The sequence below is a fragment of the Narcine bancroftii genome, unplaced genomic scaffold (assembly GCF_036971445.1).
Source record: "Narcine bancroftii isolate sNarBan1 unplaced genomic scaffold, sNarBan1.hap1 Scaffold_825, whole genome shotgun sequence".
NCBI classification, from domain to species: Eukaryota; Metazoa; Chordata; class Chondrichthyes; order Torpediniformes; family Narcinidae; genus Narcine; species Narcine bancroftii.
In genome coordinates this window covers 6331-32711 of record NW_027212326.1, presented here as the reverse complement: position 1 = coordinate 32711, position 26381 = coordinate 6331, and the positions used below count along the sequence as shown (strand labels likewise).

Here is a 26381-nt window from a genome sequence, read left to right as displayed (position 1 = left end):
TTCAGGAGTCGAGAAGTCATGTCGCAACTCTACAAATCTCTGGTAAGAACCCACTTGGAGGATTGTGTTCAGATCTGGTCACCTCATTACAGGAAGGATGTGGAAGCTCTGGAGAGGGGGGCAGACGAGATTGACCTACGATATTGTCTGGATTGGGAAACAAGTCTCAGGAGGCAAGGTTGGCAGAGTTTTGGAGCGTAAAAGGATGAGAGGAGACTTGATGGAAGTCAACAAGATTCTGAGAGGCAGAGATAGGGTGGAGGGCCAACGCCTGTTTCCCAGGGCAGAGGACGTCTGTATAAATGAAGCTTTTTTGCTTACAGATAGTTGTGTGGGCCTGGAATGCCTCACCAGGGGGTGGTGGTGGAGTTGGAACATTAAGGGCATTTAAGAGACTCTTAGACATGTGGATGGAAAAAAAAAGAGGGTTATGGGTGTGAGGGAGGGAGGGAGAGTTTATATGGGTCGGCACAGCATTGTGGACCGAAGAGCCTGTCCTGTGTTCCATGTGACCGTGCTGACACTCACCTTCAGGAAACGGTGCAGCAGGAAGGTGAACCAGTTGGTCAACATCTTCTCCGCCACTGACTCGGTTCTGTGGGGATGCTGGATGTTAGAGCCGGATCGGATCCACATGTCTCCCCCCTCCTCTCCTATCTCTCCCACCCCTCCCCTCCCCTCCTACCACTCTCCCACCCCTCCCCTCACTTCCCCTCCTACCTCTCTCCATGATCTCCTCCCCTCGTACCTCCTATTCTCCTCCTCACCCCCACCTCCACCCCTCCTCCAACTCCACACCCCTCCGTACCTCACCCCTCCCTCCTCCTCTTCACCCTGCCCTCCCTCCACATCCCTCCCTTCCTATCACTCCCCATCCAACCCCTCCCCTCTTCCCCATGGGTTAGGGGAACACACCAGGGTCAGGGCTACGCCGCAGTCAAGCTGGGGCCAGGGGGTCACACTAGGGTCAGGGGTCAAGGCAAGGTTAGGGTGGTACAGGGTCATAGATTTTGTGTTGGGGGTCAGGAGTCACGCTGTCATGGGGCGTGCTGGGTCACTGGTCATGCTGCGGTCAGGGGTCGCATTGGGGTCAGGTGGCACTAACCGGCGCAGGCAGTAGCTTGGGATGGTTCCTGTTCTCCAGGTTCTTGTGGATGAGGTCAGAGAGCAGGTGCTTCAGCACCACAGTGGCATACTGCATCTTCCCCTGCAGCGCTGTCATCACAGCGAGGCACATTGCCCCGGTCCCTCATCGAGAAGCTGCGTTGGGCCTCCAAGGTCCGCACCAAATGTCAGCAGGAACACCTTGTTGTTCAGCAGCTGCCCAAACAGCTTCAGTGCCTTGTCCACATTGTCAGGGGCCTGAGGCGGGGAGGAAGGAAAGAGAGGGGGGAGGCAGAGGTCAGCATGTCTGCAGACTTGGCCACGAAGTTGTTCATTCCATAATGGGGGGGGGGCGGTCCCCGTCCCTCCTCCAGTGGGTGGGGGAGGTCAGCTGGTCCCCATGGAGGGGGGGACCCCGTCTCTCTACCATGGCCGGGGAAAATCAGTTGGTCCCCGTGGAGGAGGGTCCCGTCTCTCTCTACGGTGGGCGGGGTGAGATCAGCTGGTCTCCGTGGAGAGGGGTCCCTGTCCCTCTACAGTGGGCGAGGGGAGGTCAGCTGGTCCCCATAGGGGTGGAGACCTCACCCAGAATACCCCACGGGCCTCCCCTTCCTCTCAATGCCCCTGGAACCCCCTCCCACAGAGCCCCCAAAGCCTCCTCCAGGCAGAGAAGAGAGAACTGGACCCTCTGACTCTCCTATCCCATCACTCCCCTCACCCCCCACTCACATCCAGTTCCCTCAGCACAGGGTGGTCCTCGATGCCAGGGAAGAGGACCCGGTGGTGTAGGCTCGGTACTCCAAGAACGGGATGCCAACCCTTCAGGTCGCTGGTCAGTTCATGGATGTCTGTCTGCAACTCGGCAAAGGCTGGTGGGGGTCAAGGAGAGAGGGTCAATCAGCAGCTACCCCCTGCTCCGCCTGCTTTCCCTGTCTCCCAGCCACACAGAAACAGACCCTTCAGCCCACCTAGTCCATGCCTGGCCCTCTGACCAGCACCCGGACCATATCCTTTCGTCCTCTTGTCTGTGTTCCTGCCTCACCTCCTTAAATTAAAATTCAGATGTACAGCACGGGAACAGGCCCTTCTGGCCTACGAGCCTATCCTGCCCAATTAACCTGCAGCCCTGATACATTTTGAAGAGTGGGAGGAAACAGAGCCCCCAGGGAAAATCCATGCAGACACAGGGAGAACGTACAGACAGTGCTGGATTCGAACCGCGGATGTTGGTGGCCTGACCGCAACACTAACCGTGACACCATCTTAAATGTCAAACTGGAGCTGCATTTTCCACTGCCACACCACTCCCATCCAAATAACTCTTAAATGTTAAAACTGAGCCCGCATTCACCACCTCAGCTCATTCCACCCGTCTGTGTGAAAATGCCTCCCCCCCTCAAACTTTTCCCCTTTCCCCTTTAACCCATGTCCTCTGGTTTGGATCTCACAGAACCTCAATGGGAAAAAGCCGACCTACATTGACTCTGTCTATCCCCCTCATAATTTTAAACACCTCGATCAAATCTCCCCTTATTCTTTCTCCACTCCAGGGAATAAAGATCCGAACCTGTTTAGCCTTTCCCTGTAACTCAGTTCCTGAAGTCCGGGCAACATCTTAGCAAATTTTCTCTGCACTATTTCAGTCTTATTGATATCTTTCCTGTAGTTCGGTGACCAAAACTGCACACAATTCTCTACCAATGTCTTATACAACTTTACCATCACATGCCAACTCCTGGACTCAATAGTTTTAATGTGCCAAAAGCTCTCTTTACGACCCTGTCCAGCTGTAACTTTTCCCTGTTACTCAGTTCCTCAGGACTTCGATCAGGACAACGGGCAGAGAAGCGGCAAATGAAATACAATGCCGGAAAGTGTAGTCATGCATTTTGGAAGATAAAATAAATGGGTAGACTGTTTTCCAAATGGGGAGAAATATGAAAATCCCCAAATGCTAAGAGAGCTTGGAGACCTCATGCAGGACAGCCTGAAGGTAAAGTGCAGGTGGAGTCGAGGGTGAAGAAGGCAAACGCATTCATTTCAAAAGGAATTGAACACAAGAGAAGGGATGTCGAAGCGTTATCAGGCCCTGGTGAGACCTCGCGTGGAGTACTGTGAGGAGTTTTGGGCTCCTCATTGATGTGGAAAGGGTCCAGAGGAGGTTCACTCCAGGAAGGAAAGGGTTATCCTACGTGGAGCGTTTGATGGCTCTTGTCCTGAACTCGTTGGAATTTCAGTGAATGAGGGGAGAATCTCATTAAAACATTTCAAATGTTGAAAGGCGAGGACAGAGTAGATGTAGAAATGTTGTTTCCCCCACCGTGGGAGAGTCCAGGACAAGAGGTCACAACTTCAGGATTGAAGAGCATCCGCTTAGAACAGAGACATGGAGGAATTTCTTCAGCCGGAGGGTGGTGAATCTGTAGAATTTGTTGCCACAGTGGGTGTAGAAGCTGGGTCTTTGGGTGTATTTTGGTCAGAGATTCATCGGTTCCTGATTAGTCAGGGCATCAAGGGTTATAGGGAGAAGGCCAGGCAGTGGGGCTGGGTGGGAGGATTGATCAGCTCATGATGGTGGGGCAGACTCGATGAGCTGAATAACATATTTCTTCTCCACTGTTTTATGGTCTTCCTCCCTCCCCCTGTGTTCCACACCCACATCCTTCCCACCCCCCCCCCTACAGCCACCACCCACCTTGTTTGCACCCCAGGGCCACCCTGCACACCTGATTGCCGCCCCCACCCTCTCCCTACCCCCCACACGCACTCACCTTCCTTGCACTCCAGGGCCACCCTGCATTCCAGGTTGTCCATCTGCAGCTGCAGGAGGCGGAGGCTGCGGTCTGCGTCGCGGGTCTTGCGCTTGTAGGCCACCAGGACACTGATAATCACGGTGAAGAGGAGACCGCCGCCTGCTGCCATGCCCACCATCGTGCCAAGGCTCAGCCCACTGTCTGTGTAGATGTTCAGGGAGCCCGGGAAGAAGTCCAAGGAGCCCACCTTTACCTGTGGCAAACCAGGATGGAGGCAGAAGGTGGGACGTTCCAGTACACTGCAAGCCCTTCAGCCCACAGGGCTGTGATGCCAAATATAAACCTACTCCACTATGAAACCCTTCCCTCTGTCACACCCAGAGCCATGAACGTGAAAAGGGGAGGGGAGGAGAGACGGAAGGGGGTGGGAGAGATGGAAGGGGTGGGAGAGTCGGAAGCTGGGGGGGAGAGTCGGAAGCGAGGGGGAGAGTCGGAAGCGGGCGGGAGAGTCGGAAGCGGGCGGGAGAGTCGGAAGCGGGGGGGAGAGTCGGAAGCGGGGGGGAGAGTCGGAAGCGGGGGGGAGAGTCGGAAGGAGGGGGGAGAGTCGGAAGGAGGGGGGAGAGACGGAAGGAGGGGGGAGAGACGGAAGGAGGGGGGAGAGACGGAAGGAGGGGGGAGAGACGGAAGGAGGGGGGAGAGACGGAAGGAGGGGGGAGAGACGGAAGGAGGGGGGAGAGACGGAAGGAGGGGGGAGAGACGGAAGGAGGGGGGAGTAGAGTCCGAGAACAGGGGGGGGAAAGAGTCCGAGAACAGGGGGGGGAAAGAGTCCGAGAACAGGGGGGGGAAAGAGTCCGAGGACGGGGGGGGGGGGAAAGAGTCCGAGGACGGGGGGGGGGGGGAAGAGTCCGAGGACGGGGGGGGGGGGGAAAGAGTCCGAGGACGGGGGGGGGGGGAAAGAGTCCGAGGACGGGGGGGGGGGGGAAAGAGTCCGAGGACGGGGGGGGGGGGGAAAGAGTCCGAGGACGGGGGGGGGGGGGAAAGAGTCCGAGGACGGGGGGGGGGGGAGTCCGAGGACGGGGGGGGGGGGAGTCCGAGGACGTGGGGGAGTCAGAGGACGGGGGGGGGGGGGAGTCAGAGGACGTGGGGGGAGTCAGAGGACGGGGGGAGTCAGAGGACGGGGGGGAGTCAGAGGACGGGGGGGAGTCAGAGGACGGGGGGGAGTCAGAGGACGGGGGGGAGTCAGAGGACGGGGGGGAGTCAGAGGACGGGGGGGAGTCAGAGGACGGGGGGGAGTCAGAGGACGGGGGGGAGTCAGAGGACGGGGGGGAGTCAGAGGACGGGGGGGAGTCAGAGGACGGGGGGGAGTCAGAGGACGGGGGGGAGTCAGAGGACGGGGGGGAGTCAGAGGACGGGGGGAGTCAGAGGACGGGGGGGAGTCAGAGGACGGGGGGGAGTCAGAGGACGGGGGGGAGTCAGAGGACGGGGGGAGTCAGAGGACGGGGGGAGGGGGAGTCAGAGGACGGGGGGGAGTCAGAGGACGGGGGGGAGTCAGAGGACGGGGGGGAGTCAGAGGACGGGGGGGAGTCAGAGGACGGGGGGGAGTCAGAGGACGGGGGGGAGTCAGAGGACGGGGGGGAGTCAGAGGACGGGGGGGAGTCAGAGGACGGGGGGGAGTCAGAGGACGGGGGGGGAGTCAGAGGACGGGGGGGAGTCAGAGGACGGGGGGGAGTCAGAGGACGGGGGGAGTCAGAGGACGGGGGGAGTCAGAGGACGGGGGGGAGTCAGAGGACGGGGGGGAGTCAGAGGACGGGGGGGAGTCAGAGGACGGGGGGGAGTCAGAGGACGGGGGGGAGTCAGAGGACGGGGGGGAGTCAGAGGACGGGGGGGAGTCAGAGGACGGGGGGGAGTCAGAGGACGGGGGGGAGTCAGAGGACGGGGGGGAGTCAGAGGACGGGGGGGAGTCAGAGGACGGGGGGGAGTCAGAGGACGGGGGGGAGTCAGAGGACGGGGGGGAGTCAGAGGACGGGGGGGAGTCAGAGGACGGGGGGGAGTCAGAGGACGGGGGGGAGTCAGAGGACGGGGGGGAGTCAGAGGACGGGGGGGAGTCAGAGGACGGGGGGGAGTCAGAGGACGGGGGGGAGTCAGAGGACGGGGGGGAGTCAGAGGACGGGGGGAGTCAGAGGACGGGGGGGAGTCAGAGGACGGGGGGGAGTCAGAGGACGGGGGGGAGTCAGAGGACGGGGGGGAGTCAGAGGACGGGGGGGAGTCAGAGGACGGGGGGGAGTCAGAGGACGGGGGGGAGTCAGAGGACGGGGGGGAGTCAGAGGACGGGGGGGAGTCAGAGGACGGGGGGGAGTCAGAGGACGGGGGGGAGTCAGAGGACGGGGGGGAGTCAGAGGACGGGGGGGAGTCAGAGGACGGGGGGGAGTCAGAGGACGGGGGGGAGTCAGAGGACGGGGGGGAGTCAGAGGACGGGGGGGAGTCAGAGGACGGGGGGGAGTCAGAGGACGGGGGGAGTCAGAGGACGGGGGGAGTCAGAGGACGGGGGGAGTCAGAGGACGGGGGGAGTCAGAGGACGGGGGGAGTCAGAGGACGGGGGGAGTCAGAGGACGGGGGGAGTCAGAGGACGGGGGGAGTCAGAGGACGGGGGGAGTCAGAGGACGGGGGGAGTCAGAGGACGGGGGGAGTCAGAGGACGGGGGGAGTCAGAGGACGGGGGGAGTCAGAGGACGGGGGGAGTCAGAGGACGGGGGGAGTCAGAGGACGGGGGGAGTCAGAGGACGGGGGGAGTCAGAGGACGGGGGGAGTCAGAGGACGGGGGGAGTCAGAGGACGGGGGGAGTCAGAGGACGGGGGGAGTCAGAGGACGGGGGGGAGTCAGAGGACGGGGGGAGTCAGAGGACGGGGGGAGTCAGAGGACGGGGGGAGTCAGAGGACGGGGGGAGTCAGAGGACGGGGGGAGTCAGAGGACGGGGGGGAGTCAGAGGACGGGGGGAGTCAGAGGACGGGGGGAGTCAGAGGACGGGGGGAGTCAGAGGACGGGGGGAGTCAGAGGACGGGGGGAGTCAGAGGACGGGGGGGGAGTCAGAGGACGGGGGGGGAGTCAGAGGACGGGGGGGGAGTCAGAGGACGGGGGGGGAGTCAGAGGACGGGGGGGGAGTCAGAGGACGGGGGGGGAGTCAGAGGACGGGGGGGGAGTCAGAGGACAGGGGGGAGTCAGAGGACAGGGGGGGAGTCAGAGGACAGGGGGGGAGTCAGAGGACAGGGGGGGAGTCAGAGGACAGGGGGGGAGTCAGAGGACAGGGGGGGAGTCAGAGGACAGGGGGGGAGTCAGAGGACAGGGGGGGAGTCAGAGGACAGGGGGGGAGTCAGAGGACAGGGGGGGAGTCAGAGGACAGGGGGGGAGTCAGAGGACAGGGGGGGAGTCAGAGGACAGGGGGGGAGTCAGAGGACAGGGGGGGAGTCAGAGGACAGGGGGGGAGTCAGAGGACAGAGGGGGAGTCAGAGGACAGGGGGGGAGTCAGAGGACAGGGGGGGAGTCAGAGGACAGGGGGGGAGTCAGAGGACAGGGGGGGAGTCAGAGGACAGGGGGGGAGTCAGAGGACAGGGGGGGAGTCAGAGGACAGGGGGGGAGTCAGAGGACAGGGGGGGAGTCAGAGGACAGGGGGGGAGTCAGAGGACAGGGGGGGAGTCAGAGGACAGGGGGGGAGTCAGAGGACAGGGGGGGAGTCAGAGGACAGGGGGGGAGTCAGAGGACAGGGGGGGAGTCAGAGGACAGGGGGGGAGTCAGAGGACAGGTGGGGAGTCAGAGGACGGGGGGGAGTCAGAGGACAGGAGGAGAAAGAGTAAAAGTGGGGGGTAAGAGTGCAAGAGAGGGAACGCTCCTTCAATGAGGTGTCTGGGACTGAAAGCAATGTCGGGGTATCGGTGAAGTGCACCCGTCCCATTGGGGTGGCGGTGAAGTGTACCCACCATATCGGGGTGGCGGTGAATCGTACCCATGTGCCAAAGAGCACCTTGCACTCACTCACCAACACCTTGTGTTGCCCAGTCAGATCAGGGGCATTGCACACCAGCTGGAGCTGCGAGACCGTGGGCTGGCAGGAGGTCTCACCGATCAGCACCGTGTAGTGGAGTCGTTCACCACTGGCTGTACTTGGCACCAGGTTACGGCCCTACCGAGGAAAACAAACACACCATCGGCAAAACCCAGGCAGGGAACACACCTCTGGTGAGCAAACTGTCCAAGCCCACAACAGATGAATTGGGACTTGGGGACGAGGTCACAGGACTGCGGAACATCACACACTCGCGTGGTGAGACACAGAGTGAAGCTCCCTCTGCATTCCGGGGACATTCCCAGCCCCTCTGCAGGACTCAGCTACAGGCGACATATCACCCGCTCCTTCCCTGCAGTAACTACAGTTATTATAATGTATGGATATCAGAAAGAAAGAAATCGATTACATAGATGATGGTTCTCAGCCCATCCAAAATCATTCCCTCCCATCAAACCTCCCCCTAAATGAAAAGAGAGGAAAAAAAAACTGAAAAGTATAAACAGGCAGAGAAAGTGACAAGAAATCCTGGATTGGAGTGAGGTGTCGGGCAGGGCAGCTCATCAGTTCCAACACAGGCGCATCAAGTAGGGCCAGAGGGGTTAAAAAGGTCTTTGTGTATTTAATCCCATGACCTGAGTAAATGTGTAAAACTTGTAAAAATGTAGAAAATTTATTTCTTAGATGGTCAGTAATTTCCCCCCCCCCCCCACTCCCCCCACCGCTTCAGATAGCTGTCTGCCACCTTGGACGTATCTGATTTCCAAGTAAGTGCAATACATTCTCTCACAGCAGTCAGTGTGAAATTTGACAAATTCTGATGAACAAATCGATCATTTTAGGAGTTGTACCTTCAATATTCCCTAATAAAAACAGATTGGGGTTTAACGGACGCACAGATCCTGCAACCTGCCGTAGAAAATTACTGATCGACCCCCAAAAAGGTTCTCACCACGATCCTATGCCCTCACCACATCTGAACATATCAACCAATTCAACTTCTGTGGGTCAAGATAGAATTGATGTTCAATATTGCATTAAACTAATCTGTACTTTACATTAATATTACACAAAGAATCTCCACATAAATTTTCCCAAATTTGTTCACCAATCAGAATACTTAGATCAGTTTCCCATCTCTCCCTCGATCCACACAATCCAAATTTAGGAGTTCCCTCTTGCAATAACAAATATAACCAGAGGAGTCACGTGATGGAGTAGTGGCCGGACGGTGAACTCCAGCCCTCTCCAGAAAAGTCGGGAAAAACAAGGGAAAACACAAAGGCACAGAAATAAAAGTTAAAGAAAAGTGAGTATAAAGGTGGAAAGAAGATGGCGACAAAAAAAGAAAAATCAAAATCAACAGTAAGAAGAGAGGAAGAGAAGACAACGGAGGAAGAAGAGAAGGTCTTACCTGTCCGAAGAGGCCCGCTGTGGAGAGAGAAGCCCGCTTCCTCAGGTCGGTAGAAATAGGACTACAAAAATGGCTCGCTGAGCCGAGTAAAAGTGCGCAACCGCGCATGAAAAAAAACACACCGACGGAAGGGGGGACAGGCTGGGGAGTCGATCTCCACAGCCGGCAACGACAGCTGCAGAACACCTGCAGCAAGAAGAGACCACAGAAGACAATGGAAACAAGAAAGAAGAGAAGAAAAGGGCAACAAAGAAACAACAGATGGCCAACCCAGAGGAAGAAGAGGAAGAGGAAGAGTACAGTGAGATAGAAGAAGAAGGGAAAGGCAAGAAAAAGGATATACTTTCTCTTGTTAGAGGATACATGGAGTCATTTAAAGAATGGCAAACACAGGAATTTAATGATTTAAGAAGAAGAATAAACAACACAGAAGAGAAAATGAATAAAATAGATATGACCTTAACAGAAATTGGAAAGAAAATGGACAAGATGGAAGAGCGGGCAGTAGCAGCAGAAATGGAGGTAGAAGACTTAAAAAAGAAATTGGAGGAATCTAATAAAAAAGCGATAGAGACACAAGAACTGTTAGCTCAAAAAATAGATATAATGGAAAATTATAACAGAAGAAATAACATAAAGATAGTGGGCCTTAAGGAAGATGAAGAAGGCAAGAATATGAGGGAGTTTATAAAAGATTGGATCCCTAAGACCCTAGGATGTCCAGAACTACAGCAAGAAATGGAAATAGAAAGGGCACATAGAGCATTGGCCTCTAAACCACAACCACAACAAAAACCAAGATCTATTTTAGTAAAATTCCTAAGATATACTACAAGAGAAAAGGTACTGGAGAAGACAATGGAAAAAGTAAGAGAGGGCAACAAACCACTGGAGTATAAAGGGCAAAAAATCTTCATTTATCCAGATATAAGTTTTGAACTCCTAAAGAAGAGAAAAGAGTTCAATAAAGCAAAGGCGATTTTATGGAAGAAAGGGTATAAATTTATACTAAAGCATCCAGCGGTATTGAAAATATTTATTCCAGGACAACAAAACAGACTATTCTCGGATCCAGAAGAAGCACGAAAATTTGCAGAACAATTACAAAAATAGACTGAGGGATGAAGACGGGTAATGAGAGTAAAAATGATCACGACTGATATGTATGTGGGTAAAGAGTTATAAGAGTGAATAGATACAATGTGCATACGTGAAGGTATCTGTACTTAGAGGAAAATATAGATAGTATAGACAAGAATTAATAAGGGAAGGTAATGGAATAGAGAGAATAAGGAGGGAATTAAAAGAGTGACCTTTGTTACATATGAAAAGCGAAATCTTTTCTGGGGGGGGCTGGGTGGGGGGGAATAGCGGTCACTGCAAAATCAGTTGACGCTTGCGAGTGGATTCGCAAACCCAAATGGAGAGGGGAGATGTGGTTGTCCGACAAGGGATAAAGGACAACTCAGGAGGGGAAGGGGAGATTGGGGATAAAGAATATATAAATAGGAGAATAAGGAAAATGTTTGATGTTGTAGGAATGTTGTCTTATAAAGAGTTTAAAATAACAAAACAGAAATGGAAAAGGAGGAAAGGTAATGATGGAAAAACGGAAAGAGAAGATAAACAAAATATAAAATGGCTACGCTGAACTATATGACTTTAAATATTAATGGAATACATAACCAAATTAAAAGGAAGAAACTACTAAATTTACTGAAAAAGGAAAAAATTGATATAGCATTTATCCAAGAAACACACTTAACTGAATTGGAGCACGAGAAATTAAAGAGAGATTGGGTAGGACATGTAACAGCAGCATCGTATAATTCAAAAGCAAGAGGAGTGGCTATATTAATTAGTAAAAATGTGCCATTTAAAATAGAAGAGGAAATAATAGATCCAGCAGGGAGATATGTTATGATAAAATGTCAGATATATTCGGAGTTTTGGAATCTACTTAATGTATATTCACCTCACGAAGAAGATCAAAAGTTTATGCAAGATATCTTTTTGAAGGTAGCTAATACGCAAGGGAACATACTAATAGGAGGGGATTTCAACCTGAATTTGGATTCAAATATGGATAAAACGGGGAAAAAAATTAACAGAAAGAACAAAGTAACCAAATTTATAATTAAATCAATGCAAGAAATGAAACTTTTGGATATATGGAGGAAACAAAACCCAAAAGAAAAGGAATACTCATACTACTCGGCTAGACATAAAACATACTCAAGATAGCCCTATTTTTGTTATCAGCTCGTATGCAAGATAGAGTAAGAAAAACAGAATATAAAGCTAGAACACTATCGGACCATTCACCCTTAATATTGACAGTAAAGCTGGAGGTCATCCTTCCAAGAATGTATAGATGGAGATTAAACCCCATGCTACTTAAAAGACAGGATTTTAGAGAATTTATTGAAAAACAATTAAAAATGTATTTTGAAGTAAATACAGAATCAGTGGAAGATAAGTTTATACTATGGGATGCAATGAAAGCATTCATTAGAGGGCAAATAATAAGTTATGTAACCAAATTGAAGAAGGACTATAATCAGGAAACAGAGCAGTTGGAAAGGGAAATAGTAAATATAGAAAAAAAATTAGCAATGAAGGAAGATACAACTAAAAGAAGAGAATTGGCGGATAAAAAAATAAAATATGAAACACTACAAACATATAAGGTGGAGAAAAATATAATGAAGACAAAACAGAAATATTATGAACTAGGTGAAAAAACGCACAAAATCCTAGCATGGCAGCTTAAGACAGAACAAGCTAAGAAAATGGTATTGGCATCAAGGAAAAAAGACAAACAAATTACATATAATCCAAAAGAAATTAAGGAAAACTTTAGAGAATTCTATGAACAATTATACCAAACTGAAAACGAAGGGAAAGAAGGGAAAATAGATGAATTTTTGACTAAAATTGAACTACCAAAACTACAAATAGAGGAACAAAATAAATTAACAGAACCATTTGGAACAGTAGAAATACAAGAGATAATAAAAAAATTACCAAATAATAAGACACCAGGGGAGGATGGATTTCCAATAGAATTCTACAAAACATTTAAAGACTTATTAATTCCGCCCCTCCTGGATGTAATCAACCAGATTGATGAAAGACAAAGCTTACCAGATTCATGTAAAACAGCAATAATTACAGTAATACCAAAACAAGGGAAAGATCCACTCTCACCAGCGTCATATAGACCAATATCTTTGCTAAACACAGATTATAAGATAATAGCTAAACTATTAGCAAACAGATTAGCAGAACAGGTACGGAAAATGGTAAATTTAGACCAAACTGGATTTATCAAAAAAAGACGCACAACAGACAATATTTGTAAATTTATTAACTTAATTCATGCAGTACAAGGAAATAAAGCACCTGCAGTAGCAGTTGCTTTAGACGCAGAGAAGACAATCGACAGAGTAGAATGGAATTATTTATTCAAAGTATTGCAAAAATTCAGTTTACCGGAGAAGTATATTAATTGGATTAAAGCATTATATAAGGGACCGTTAGCAAAAGTGACAGTAAATGGACATGTATCAAAGCAATTTAACTTAAGCAGGTCAACGCGGCAGGGATGCCGCGCTAGCTATAGAACCACTAGCAGAATTGATAAGAATAGATAATAATATAAAAGGAATAAAAATAAAAGACAAGGAATATAAAATCAGTCTATTTGCGGATGATGTTATAGTGTACTTAACAGAACCAGAACTATCAATAAAAGAATTATATAAGAAATTGAAGGAATATGGAGAAGTGTCGGCTTACAAGATAAACGTAAATAAAAGTGAAGCAATGCCTATGAATAATGCGGATTTCTCAAAATTTAAGAAGGAATCTACATTCAGATGGCAAATGCAGGCAATAAGATACCTAGGTGTACAAATAAACAAAAATCTAGGCCAATTATATAAACTCAATTATTATCCACTAATGAAAAAATTACAGGACGATTTAGAGCATTGGAAAGATCTACCACTAATACTAATAGGAAGGATAAACTGTATTAAAATGAACATTTTTCCAAGGATATTGTACTTATTTCAGGCATTGCCAATACAACTGACAGAAAAATTCTTCAATGAGTTAAAGAAAATAATAAGGAAATTTTTATGGAGGGGGGGAAACGAGGATAGCACTAGATAAATTAACAGAATGGTATAAACAAGGAGGCTTACAACTGCCAAACTTTAAAAATTATTATAGAGCCGCACAATTAAGATACCTATCAGACTTTTATCAAACAAGGAAAAACCAGACTGGACGAGATTAGAATTAGATAAAATAGGGGAAAAGATACCTGAACACATATTATATAAATGGGATGAAAAATTGGTACAACATAGAACTTCTCCAGTACTACATCATCTCCTCAATATTTGGAAGAAGATTCATGTAGAAAGAAATAAAACAAATTACCAATTACCAAAACTAATATTGACGCAAAATAAGCTACTCCCTTTTACAATAGATAACCTTTCCTTTAGAGAATGGGAAAAAAAAGGGATTAAAAGAATAGAAAATTGTTTTTCAGGAAGTAGATTCTTATCCTTTGAACAAATGAGAGATAAGTACAATATAACTGGAGATACAACGCTGGCATATTACCAACTGAGATCCTACTTGAAGGATAAATTAGGAAGCAATTTGAGGTTGCCAGAGGGAAGTAACCTTGAATATGTGATTACAGATACAATGTTAATCAAAAGATTTATAACAAATATGTATATTAAACTGCAAGAAAAGGAGAATGAGGAAACAAATGGTAAAACTAAACAAAAATGGGAACAAGATTTAAATATAAAGATAAAAAAGGAAACATGGGAGAAATTATGTTCTGGAACGATGAGAAATACAATAAATACGAGGCTACGTATGATACAATATAACTGGATACACAGACTATACATTACACCTCAAAAGTTAAATAAATGGGACCCAACAGTATCTGATAGATGTTTTCGATGTAAAAAAGAAATGGGAACAACAATTCATGCAATCTGGACATGTGAGAGAGTAGAAAAATTTTGGGAAGATCTCAATCAGATATTAAATAAAATAACAGAAAACAATATACCAAAGAATCCAGAGATCTTTCTCCTAAGTAACATAAAAAACAAAGAATTTGGAATTGATTTGGAGGATGCACAAAAAAGATTTGTTAAGATAGCCCTGGCCGTAGCAAAAAAATGTATTATGTCAACCTGGAAATTGGAAGATAATTTGAAAATACAACAATGGTATATAGAAATGAATAAATGTATTCCATTAGAAAAAATAACATATAGTTTAAGAAATAATATTGAAATATTCGAACAGATATGGGAGCCTTACATAAATACAATAGCGAAAACCTACCGGGGACAAACATTACCTAAGTTGATGGAAGGAGAAGGAAAGAAAAGAATGGACTCAGTAGAATTTCTGGTGTATTTTTGTTGAATGACAACATTGTCTGACGGGTTTAATGCAACCTAGATTGTATACCTAAAATGGATGAGAGGGGGGGGGTGGGGGGGTGGCTTGGGAGGAGGGAGGAAGAAAAAGTCACTGTATATGTGTGAAAAAGAATAAGTGTATATCATGGCTAATGTGATTTATGGTGTGAAAAAAAAATATTTAAAAAAAAACAAATATAACCAAGAGGTACATTTTCCGACAATCCCGCTCCCCATGAGAATTTCCATCTCGGTCCAAAAGCATTGTAACCTCAAACTCATCTGTGCAGAAAATAACCCCGGGATGAGGACTGTTCTAACTTCCACCTGTGACATCATGATCCATCGAACGATGGTGGACCTGCCCTAAATTCTGATCAATATATGATCTTATATTTGAACAAAATTAATCATGCCTAATTATAGCATAATTAAGCTTGATGTACAACACAGTATGAGCCCTTCAGCCCCCGATGTTGTTGTGCCAACCTATACAAACCCTTATAAGGGACCGTGGGAAAGTGCTAACAATAAATAACAATAGCGGACAATTTTTAAACAGGATGGAAAAGTTGGTAGCTCTATCATGATCAATTTATACAGTGTGGCAAAGTTGGTGGCTCTACCGCATCCAATTTATACAGCGTGGGAAAGTCAATAGTTCTATCGCATCCAATTTATACAGTGTGGGCAAGTCGGTCTCCTCGCGTACAATTTTTTTTTTTTTAATTTTTTTTTTTTCACACCATAAATCACAATAGCCATGATATACACTTTTTCTTTTTCACACATTTACAGTGATCCTCGCATACAATTTATACAGCGTGGGCAAGTCAGTAGCTCTGTTGCGTCCAATTTATACAGCATGGGAAAGTCGGTCTCCATCGCGTCCAATTTATACAGCATGGGAAAGTCAGTAGCTCTGTTGCATCCAATTTATACAGCATGGGAAAGTCGGCCTCCGTCGCGTCCAATTTATACAGCGTGGGAAAGTCAGTAGCTCTGTTGCGTCCAATTATACAGCATGGGAAAGTTGGTCTCCATCGCGTACAATTTATACAGTGTGGGAAAGTCGGTAGCTCCATCGCATCCAATTTATACAGTGTGGGAAAGTCGGTAGCTCTATCGCATCCAATTTATACAACGTGGGCGTCGGTCTCCATCGCATCCAATTTAAACAGCGTGGGAAAGTTGGTCTCCATCGCGTCTAATTTATACAGTGTGGGAAAGTCGGTAGCTCCATCACATCCAATTTATACAGCGTGGGAAAGTCAGTAGCTCTGTTGCGTCCAATTTATACAGCATGGGAAAGTCGGTCTCCATCGCGTCCAATTTATACAGCGTGGGAAAGTCAGTAGCTCTGTTGCGTCCAATTTATACAGCATGGGAAAGTTGGTCTCCATCGCGTACAATTTATACAGCGTGGGAAAGTCGGTAGCTCTATCGCATCCAATTTATACAACGTGGGCGTCGGTCTCCATCGCATCCAATTTAAACAGCGTGGGAAAGTTGGTCTCCATCGCGTCTAATTTATACAGTGTGGGAAAGTCGCTAGCTCCATCACATCCAATTTATACAGCGTGGGAAAGTCCATGGCTCCATGTCGTCTAATTTCTACAGCACGGAGAAGTTGGTAGCTCCATCGTGTCCAATTTATACAGCGTGGGAAAGTCGGTAGCTCTGTTGCGTGCAATTTAAACAGCGTGGGAAAGTCAGTCTCCATCACGTACAATTATACAGTGTGGGAAAGTCCATGGCTCCATCGCGTCTAATTTATACAGCGCGGGAAAGTCGGTAGCTCTATCGCATCCAATTTATACAGCGTGGGCAAGTCGGTAGCTCCATCACATCCAATTCATACAGCGTGAGAAAGTCAGTAGCGATATTGCATACAATTTATAAATACCGTGGGAAAAAAACGATGACAGACCTGCCCTCCCAGAATGCCTTGTGGCTGCATACACGAAACACTCATGGAGGGGTTTCTCTGCTGCATGGCATTCTAGGAAGTCAGATCTGCCATCGCTTTTTCTCACAGTCTTTATAAATTATGCGCGAAAGTGCTACCAACTTTCCCAATATGTTTAAAATTTGTCTGCTATTGCTATTGATTTCCTATCTCTCTCCCACTGCAACTTTCCCACAGCAAAGTTTATACCTTCATATTCATCTTTTCTTCCTTCATGTTCCTGCATTCGCGCAAAAAACTTGGGCCATTTCAATCCCACAATGCAGTTGCCCATTCGACACTTGCCTGATTGCAACGCCGGTGTTTGCAGACACTGGGGATTGTACGAGGAGTCGAGGCTGTCAATCCCTGGCGTGAGATGACGCCGGCGTTGAGAAAATTTTACTTTCACTCCAAACACTTGAAAGGCTGATTGGTCGTTAATTCTTGGGACTACTTGCAAGTGTGAAAGGAGTTAATGGCATTTGAAGTGAAAAGACCTTCCACCAATATCCTGATTCATTTTAATCCACATTGAGTAAATGTTTCAATATTCAACAGTTTTGATTCCCAATCGTTTCTTTTCTCCAATTTTGTTCAGTTCGGTTTTACATTTCAAATAACGAAGCAAGAAATCTCATCTGTGCTGCTCAATAATAATTCTTAAAATTAGGGAGTAGAAATCATCCCAATTCATACTTCCCGAGAGACACTTGCCTTTTTACCAGCCCTGCCTTTACCTTGAGGACGATGGGAGATCCCGGCTTGACCTCCAGGACCCCGGAGTCACCGAACGCCTCGAAGAAGGGATTAGGGTAGTAGGTGAAGGTGGAGCCATTGAGGGAGAGCAGTGAGCGGACGTTGTCCAGAATAAAACCGAACTCCTGGGGACTGGTGCCCTGTTTGGTCACGGGTGGCCCAGGGGGCAGGGCTGGAGACTGGCAGAACATCACCGTGTCATTGAGAACAGTGCAGGCCTGGGGGAGAGGGAGAGATCTCTGTTGGTGCCCAGAGGGAGGAGGGAAGGAGTGGTGGGGGTGGTGAGGTGGGAAGGAGCAGAGAGGGAGGGGGGAAAGAGCGGAGGGGGACGGGGGAAGGAAAGAGCGGAGGGGGACGGGGGAAGGAAAGAGCGGAGGGGGACGGGGGAAGGAAAGAGCGGAGGGGGACGGGGAAGGAAAGAGCGGAGGGGGACGGGGAAGGAAAGAGCGGAGGGGGACGGGGGAAGGAAAGAGCGGAGGGGGACGGGGGAAGGAAAGAGCGGAGGGGGACGGGGAAGGAAAGAGCGGAGGGGGACGGGGAAGGAAAGAGCGGAGGGGGACGGGGAAGGAAAGAGCGGAGGGGGACGGGGAAGGAAAGAGCGGAGGGGGACGGGGGAAGGAAAGAGCGGAGGGGGACGGGGGAAGGAAAGAGCGGAGGGGGACGGGGGAAGGAAAGAGCGGAGGGGGACGGGGGAAGGAAAGAGCGGAGGGGGACGGGGGAAGGGAAGAGCGGAGGGGGACGGGGGAAGGGAAGAGCGGAGGGGGACGGGGGAAGAGCGGAGGGGGACGGGGGAAGAGCGGAGGGGGACGGGGGAAGAGCGGAGGGGGACGGGGGAAGAGCGGAGGGGGACGGGGGAAGAGCGGAGGGGGACGGGGGAAGAGCGGAGGGGGACGGGGGAAGAGCGGAGGGGGACGGGGAAGAGCGGAGGGGGACGGGGAAGAGCGGAGGGGGACGGGGAAGAGCGGAGGGGGACGGGGAAGAGCGGAGGGGGACGGGGAAGAGCGGAGGGGGACGGGGAAGAGCGGAGGGGGACGGGGAAGAGCGGAGGGGGACGGGGAAGAGCGGAGGGGGACGGGGAAGAGCGGAGGGGGACGGGGAAGAGCGGAGGGGGACGGGGAAGAGCGGAGGGGGACGGGGAAGAGCGGAGGGGGACGGGGAAGAGCGGAGGGGGACGGGGAAGAGCGGAGGGGGACGGGGAAGAGCGGAGGGGGACGGGGAAGAGCGGAGGGGGACGGGGAAGAGCGGAGGGGGACGGGGAAGAGCGGAGGGGGACGGGGAAGAGCGGAGGGGGACGGGGAAGAGCGGAGGGGGACGGGGAAGAGCGGAGGGGGACGGGAAGAGCGGAGGGGGACGGGGAAGAGCGGAGGGGGACGGGGAAGAGCGGAGGGGGACGGGGAAGAGCGGAGGGGGACGGGGAAGAGCGGAGGGGGACGGGGAAGAGCGGAGGGGGACGGGGAAGAGCGGAGGGGGACGGGGAAGAGCGGAGGGGGACGGGGAAGAGCGGAGGGGGACGGGGAAGAGCGGAGGGGGACGGGGAAGAGCGGAGGGGGACGGGGAAGAGCGGAGGGGGACGGGGAAGAGCGGAGGGGGACGGGGAAGAGCGGAGGGGGACGGGGAAGAGCGGAGGGGGACGGGGAAGAGCGGAGGGGGACGGGGAAGAGCGGAGGGGGACGGGGAAGAGCGGAGGGGGACGGGGAAGAGCGGAGGGGGACGGGGAAGAGCGGAGGGGGACGGGGAAGAGCGGAGGGGGACGGGGAAGAGCGGAGGGGGACGGGGAAGAGCGGAGGGGGACGGGGAAGAGCGGAGGGGGACGGGGAAGAGCGGAGGGGGACGGGGAAGAGCGGAGGGGGACGGGGAAGAGCGGAGGGGGACGGGAAGAGCGGAGGGGGACGGGGAAGAGCGGAGGGGGACGGGGAAGAGCGGAGGGGGACGGGGAAGAGCGGAGGGGGACGGGGAAGAGCGGAGGGGGACGGGGAAGAGCGGAGGGGGACGGGGAAGAGCGGAGGGGGACGGGGAAGAGCGGAGGGGGACGGGGAAGAGCGGAGGGGGACGGGGAAGAGCGGAGGGGGACGGGGAAGAGCGGAGGGGGACGGGGAAGAGCGGAGGGGGACGGGGAAGAGCGGAGGGGGACGGGGGGGAAGAGCGGAGGGGGACGGGGGGAAAGAGCGGAGGGGGACGGGGGGAAAGAGCGGAGGGGGACGGGGGGAAAGAGCGGAGGGGGACGGGGGGAAAGAGCGGAGGGGGACGGGGGGAAAGAGCGGAGGGGGACGGGGGGAAAGAGCGGAGGGGGACGGGGGGAAAGAGCGGAGGGGGACGGGGGGAAAGAGCGGAGGGGGACGGGGGGAAAGAGCGGAGGGGGACGGGGGGAAAGAGCGGAGGGGGACGGGGGGAAAGAGCGGAGGGGGACGAGGGGAAAGAGCGGAGGGGGACGGGGGGAAAGAGCGGAGGGGGACGGGGGGAAAGAGCGGAGGGGGACGGGGGAAAGAGCGGAGGGGGACGGGGGGAAAGAGCGGATGGGGACGGGGGGAAAGAAAGAGCGGAGGGGGACGGGGGGAAAGAGCAGAAGGGGACAGGGCGGTGAACTGGTGGAAGATTCACATTGGTGCTCTCCACTCCCCGGTACAGAGCCCGGACACGGGGGTCCTGGACGGTGAGGAGACCAGTTCCAGTGACAATCAGCGTGGTGTTCCCACTAGAAAGGAGAGATCAGCAGTCAGACAAAAGAATTACCCCCTCCCCGATCCATTTGTCCCACCCATCCACCCCAGCACGGCGCACCGACCTACCCGGTTCTGGTATGTGATGTGAGTGCCCCCTCCCTCCGTCTCCCACAGTCTGCCCGCTCCCCCATCACGTCACCATCTGATTCCCCCACCCTCATCCATCCCGGGGACAGGCTGACACTCACTGGGCGATGGTCCAGTCAGGTTCCACCGACGTGATGGTGGGGTCATCCAGGTATGTGAACGGGTGAGCCATGTTGGTTACCTGGGCCCGGTCGATGTTCACCATGATGTGGCTGGTTCCAGGGCCCGAGGACGAGGCCGAGGTGATGCACGCAATCTCCCCTGGGCTCCTCCTGTGGCGACATGGACTGGCTGTCACACCCTGGCCCAGCACCCAGCCCCTAGGGCACCAACCGTCAGCAACTGCCCTGGCACCCAGCCCTTGGAACCCACCGTCAGCACCCATGCCCGGCACCTGCCCCAGCACCCACTGTCTGCACCTGCCCTGGCACCCATCTCTGGCACACAGCCCCTGGCACCTGCCCCTGCACCCATCTCCGGCACTCACTCTCAGCACCCACAACTCTATGCATTAAAAAACTTACCCCTGACTTCTTCCCTAAACTTCCCTCCCTTTACTTTGTCCAGATGTCCTTTCATGTTTGCTGATCCCTCTGGGCCGTCCACCCTGTCTCTGCCTCTCAGAATCTTGTCTACCTCTATCAAGTCTCCTCTCAACCTTCTACTCTCCAGGGAGAAAAGTCCCAGCTCTGCTAATCTCACCTCATGAGACACGTTCTCCAATGTCTTTGGATAAGAAATGAAAGTTGAAGGTCTGCACACACAGGGTTTGGTGTCAAAACACAGAAACGCCAGAGGAACACAAAAAGTGGAGTGTTGTGAGCAGTTTTGGGCTTCTCTTTGGAGGAAGGATGTGCTGATGTTGGAGAGGGTTCAGAGGAGGTTCATCTGGGAATGAAAGGTTCATTGTACGGTTCTTGGAATGAACTCGTTGGAATTTAGGGGAATGAAGGGAGATCTCGTTGAAAGTCGTGGACATGGAAGTAGATATAGAAAGGTTGTTTCCCCCAAGGTGGGAGAGTCCAGGACAAGAGGGCACAACTTCAGGATTGAATGGCGTCTGCTTAGAACAGAGACCTGGAGGAATTTCTTCAGCCAGAGGGCGGTGAATCTGTCGAATTTGTTGGAATGGGCGGTTGTGGAGGCCGGGTCATTGGGTGCATTTAAGGCAGAGGTTGACAGGTTCTTGATTAGCCGGAATATCTGGGGAGCAGGCCGAGCAGTGGGACTGAGTGGGAGAATGGATTAGCTTGCGGCATACTCCATGGGCTGAATGGCCTATTTCTGCTCCGACGTCGCATGGCTGCATGAGGCGAGCGGAGACTGGCTGGATCGAGTAAATGGGAGCCATCTTACCGCTGGAACAGGCACTCAGCGTCACCCACCAACACCTTCACCGTACTCCCAGAGTCCAGGAACTGGCCAGAGATCGTCAGCTGTGTCCCTCCGGAGGCAGGGCCTTTCCCAGGGACCACCTTACTGAAACTGGGGGCCTGGAGAACAACAACAAACACCTGTCACGTCAAACCTAGTGTCATCCAATGGTACAAGCCCACACAGACAAGAGAGTGTTCTCCGGTCCTCGATGCAGACACACACCCTGCCAAAACACATGTATAGACACATAATACATGTGCAGGACAAGTATTCATCAATACAAATAAATCTAGTTTCATAAATATGTAAGACTTGGAAGGTCAGTGTGAGCAGTGTCTTTGGTCATTCAGCATTCTCACTGCCTGTGGGAAGAAGCTGTTCCTCAGCCTGGTGGTGCTGGCTCTGATCCTCCTGGATCTCTTCTCCGATGGGAGTAGCTGAAAGGTGCAGGGTGGAAGGGGGGGTGGCGGTCCTTGACTGTATAATACTGGTGGGGACAGATCTGTCACTGTGTAATACCGGAGTACAGTACTGGCGGGGATGGGTCCGTCACTGTGTAGCACTGGGGTACAATACTAGTAGGGCAGGTCTGTCGCTGTGCAACACTGGGGTACAGTACTGGTGGGGATGGATCTGTCACTGTGTTACACTAGGGTACAGTACTGGTGGGAACGGGTCTGTCGCTGTGTAACACTGGGGTACAGTTCTGGTGGGGATGGGTGTGTCACTGTGTAACACCGGAGTACAGTACTGGTGGGGACGGGTCCATCACTGTGTAACATCGGGGTACAGTTCTGGTGGGGATGGGTCTGTCGCTGTGTAACACTGGGGTACAGAACTAGTGGGAATGGGTCCGTCACTGTGTAGCACTGGGGTACAGTACTGGTGGGGACGGGTTTGTCGCTGTGTAACACTGGGGTACAGTACTGGTGGGGATGAATCTGTCACTGTGTTACACTAGGGTACAGTACTGGTGGGGACGGGTCTGTCGCTGTGCAACACTGGGGTACAGTTCTGGTGGGGATGGGTTTGTCACTGTGTAACACCAGAGTACAGTACTGGTGGGGATGGGTCCATCACTGTGTAATATTGGGGTACAGTTCTGGTGGGGATGGGTCTGTCACTGTGTAACACCGGGGTACAGTACTGGTGGGGATGGGTCTGTCGCTGTGTAACACCAGAGTACAGTACTGGTGGGGATGGGTCCATCACTGTGTAATATTGGGGTACAGTTCTGGTGGGGATGGGTCTGTCACTGTGTAACACCGGGGTACAGTACTGGTGGGGATGGGTCTGTCGCTATGTAACATCGGGGTACAGTTCTGGTGGGGATGGGTCTGTCGCTATGTAACACTGGGGTACAGAACTAGTGGGGATGGGTCCGTCACTGTGTAATAGTGGGAGAGGGGGGGAAGGGAGAGCAGGAGAGGGAGGTGGGGGGAGAGGTGTGAGGAGAGAGGGATGAGGAGAGAGGGATGAGGAGAGAGGGATGAAGAGAGAGAAAGGTTCAGCTTGCCTGCCCTCACTCCCCCTTGAGCTGGACTCTGCACTCACCACAAACGTGAAGAGTTCCTGCGTTCGTGTCCTGTAGTTGGGGCTGCAATCACCAACACACAGCTCCACTGGACCCGGAACCGCGTGGGAGAATGCATCATCCATCTCACACACAATGCTGGGAAAGGTCAGGAGGGAGAGAGTGGAGTATATCAGGCAGAAATATAAACAGTGCTGATCCCTGACCCCCATCCGTGGCCTCTAACCCTGACATTGACCCAGAACTCTGCCTCCTGGCCCTGGGCACTGTCTGACATATCCTTGACGGTCGACTAAGGGAAATTAAGTTGAAATTGTAAAAGTAAACGTTCTCTGAAGTAACTCTAAACCTTTGGTGAAGATAGGAGATAATATCCAGCCTGTGGAGCGCCTTGGTCGGGCTTTGGTCGTAGAAGCAGTTTGATAATGTTGTGTGAAACAGCAATGACTTCGCCCTGGATGAAGAGTAGGTTGACACCACTCGCCGTTGGGGTGACTCTCTTAAAGTGTCTCCTTCTCCCTGCTTAGTAAAAGTCACACTGGTCAGAGGCTTTATCCGTAAACTTGGTAGGGGTGGGGATGTTAATTATCTATAAATGTTATTTTCGTCTTTTGGGTGGCTCCATGGAAGGGGAGGGACCTGCAGATGCTGCAGCAGTTAAATGTTTTTAAAGAATGTGACTGAAAATAAAGTAAAAAGCTTTAAGGTTTATATAATGTGAAGTTTGTTCAGTGTAAGGACAGTCAAGTATTTTGTCTTTTAAACTGTTTATTCTTACTGCAGGTGTACAAGCTGGGCATTGTAAGTCTCAAGCAATTGATCAATGCACTTATCCAGCATCAAGGTGCCAGGGGTTTCACTACATATCATGGATGCCACATTTTAAAATTATTACGATGTGACAATAACAGGAATATTTGAGCCTTGAAATTTTGTCTGCACAAGTACATTCTGAGGAAAGCATGGTTTGGATGGGGAGAGCCAATGTTCAGACTCAAAGTTCTGCTTTATCATCAGAGCACAGAACGTTGGGGATGTGCATGGAGGAGATGTGGCCTCCCTGCCTGCCTGGAAGGTGTGCACATGTCTGAAAGTTTTGCGGAGGTCACCACTGTCAGTCAAGGTTGGACTCCAGCCCCTGATTAGTGCACACCTTACCACTGACTAATTTAAAATCACTTCAGGTCATCAGGGCACAAGATTATCCCAGCACCTTCACTCCCATTGCCTGGTTGTCCCAGCCCCAGACACCGCTCCACACCAGGTGGCTGCCATGGGGCAGTGAGATAGGAATCATTGGGAGGACTGCGGATGCTGTCGGAAGGTGTTCATGACCCATCGCAGAGATCAGCGCTCGCAGGGAACTGGGTGCACGTGTAAGAGTGGAGTCCAACTGAAGTCTGAGCTTCATGTCCCATGTCGTCACATTAGTGAAACAGTGATCGATTACAGTTTAATTCTCCCCCGTTTCTCCTGTGTTACGTGTCCAGACCAGTCTCTCCGTGAACTCACCAAACCTGAAACGCTTTCCCAACACAACACACATGCAGCCCTGAGATTCCTTTAAAAAGGGGCTCGATTGTGCAACACAGAGAGGTGGGAAACTATGAAGTGCTCAAGCGAGGATTGAGCTTGTTGTTGAGGAGTCTGACAGTTAGTCCATTGACCTGCAGTCAAAGGAGAACTGATCGAGGGTGGTGCGAGGGTAATGGCTAGGGTCTGAGGTCGAGAAAGAATGAGGTGGTCAGGTTCAGAGAACCAAGAGCAGGTTGAACAGGTTCCTGTCCTGGTTACTGGGGAGTCGCTTAACCACACCTGACCCTGACAATGGTCCCACACTCACCGTTCAGCGACCACATATTGACTCGAGATGGGGGGAGCACTTCACACCAGCGATCCTCACGCCATAGGCTATCTCCCGGAACTGGAGGCCCAGGTTCTTCCCGTGGATGGTCACCCTGGTCCCACCTTCCTTCGGACCAGTCGACGGGTGAAACTGCAGCAGAGGGAAGGGAACTCAGAGGGGCTCAGATCAGCTCCTGCGTCCCGTCAGGGTTTTCTCGTGTAAACCTGGAGTCCCACCATCCCATCAAATAGGCCCAGGGTTCAGATCGTCCCATCACACACACCTGGGGTCAAACACAGAGGGAAGCTCCTCCGACCATTCCCATTACACACTCCCGGGTCAGACACAGAGGGAAGCTCCCTCTGCACCCATCCCATCACACACTTCCAGGGTCAGACACAGAGGGAAGCTCCCTCTGACCATTCCCATTACACACTCCCCGGGTCAGACACAGAGGGAAGCTCCCTCCGCACCATCCCATCACACAATTCCAGGGTCAGATACAGAGTGAAGATCCCGCCACACCGTCCCACCAAACACTCCCGGGATCAGATGCAGAGTGAAGCTCCCTCTGCACCATCCCATCACACACTCCCAGGGTCAGACACAGAGGGAAGCTCCTCCACACCGTCCGACCACACACTCCCGGGGTCAGATACAGAGTGAAGCACCTTCCGCACCGTCCCATCACACGCTCCCGGGGTCAGGCACGGAGTGAAGCTCCCCCACACCAACCCATCATAAAACTTCGGGGGTCAGACACATAGCGAAGATCCCTCCACACCATTCCATCACATATTCCCAGGATCGAACACAGAGTGAAGCTTCCTCTGCACCATTCCACCACCATACAGCCTACCTTGGAGACTTGAGGGTGGGTGCATCGGATGTTCCTGGCTCCCGGCGCCATCCAGTTGAAGTCAGGAGGAGCACAGTGTTGGCGAAGGCGACACCTTTTCTCCGGGACACACCATCCACAGGCAAAGCTCAGCTCAGCCTTCAAGCACACCCCACAGCTGTCCCTCTGCACTGAGCAGTTGTACAGCAGGGCTGGTGAGAGAAAGGACGGTGGCAGTGAGGAGAGAGGGGACGGGGGGAGAGAGGGGACGGGGGGAGAGAGGGGGACGGGGGGAGAGAGGGGGACGGGGGGGAGAGAGGGGGACGGGGGGGAGAGAGGGGGACGGGGGGAGAGAGGGGGACGGGGGGGAGAGAGGGGGACGGGGGGGAGAGAGGGGGACGGGGGGGAGAGAGGGGGACGGGGGGAGAGAGGGGGACGGGGGGGGAGAGAGGGGGACGGGGGGGAGAGAGGGGG

General features: G+C 52.2%; 1 pseudogene; it reads right to left on the bottom strand.

Moving 5' to 3' along the window:
- Positions 1-1090: 1090 nt before the first annotated feature.
- LOC138751211 (plexin A3-like) lies at positions 1091-26119 on the bottom strand (annotated as a pseudogene).
- Positions 26120-26381: the final 262 nt, after the last annotated feature.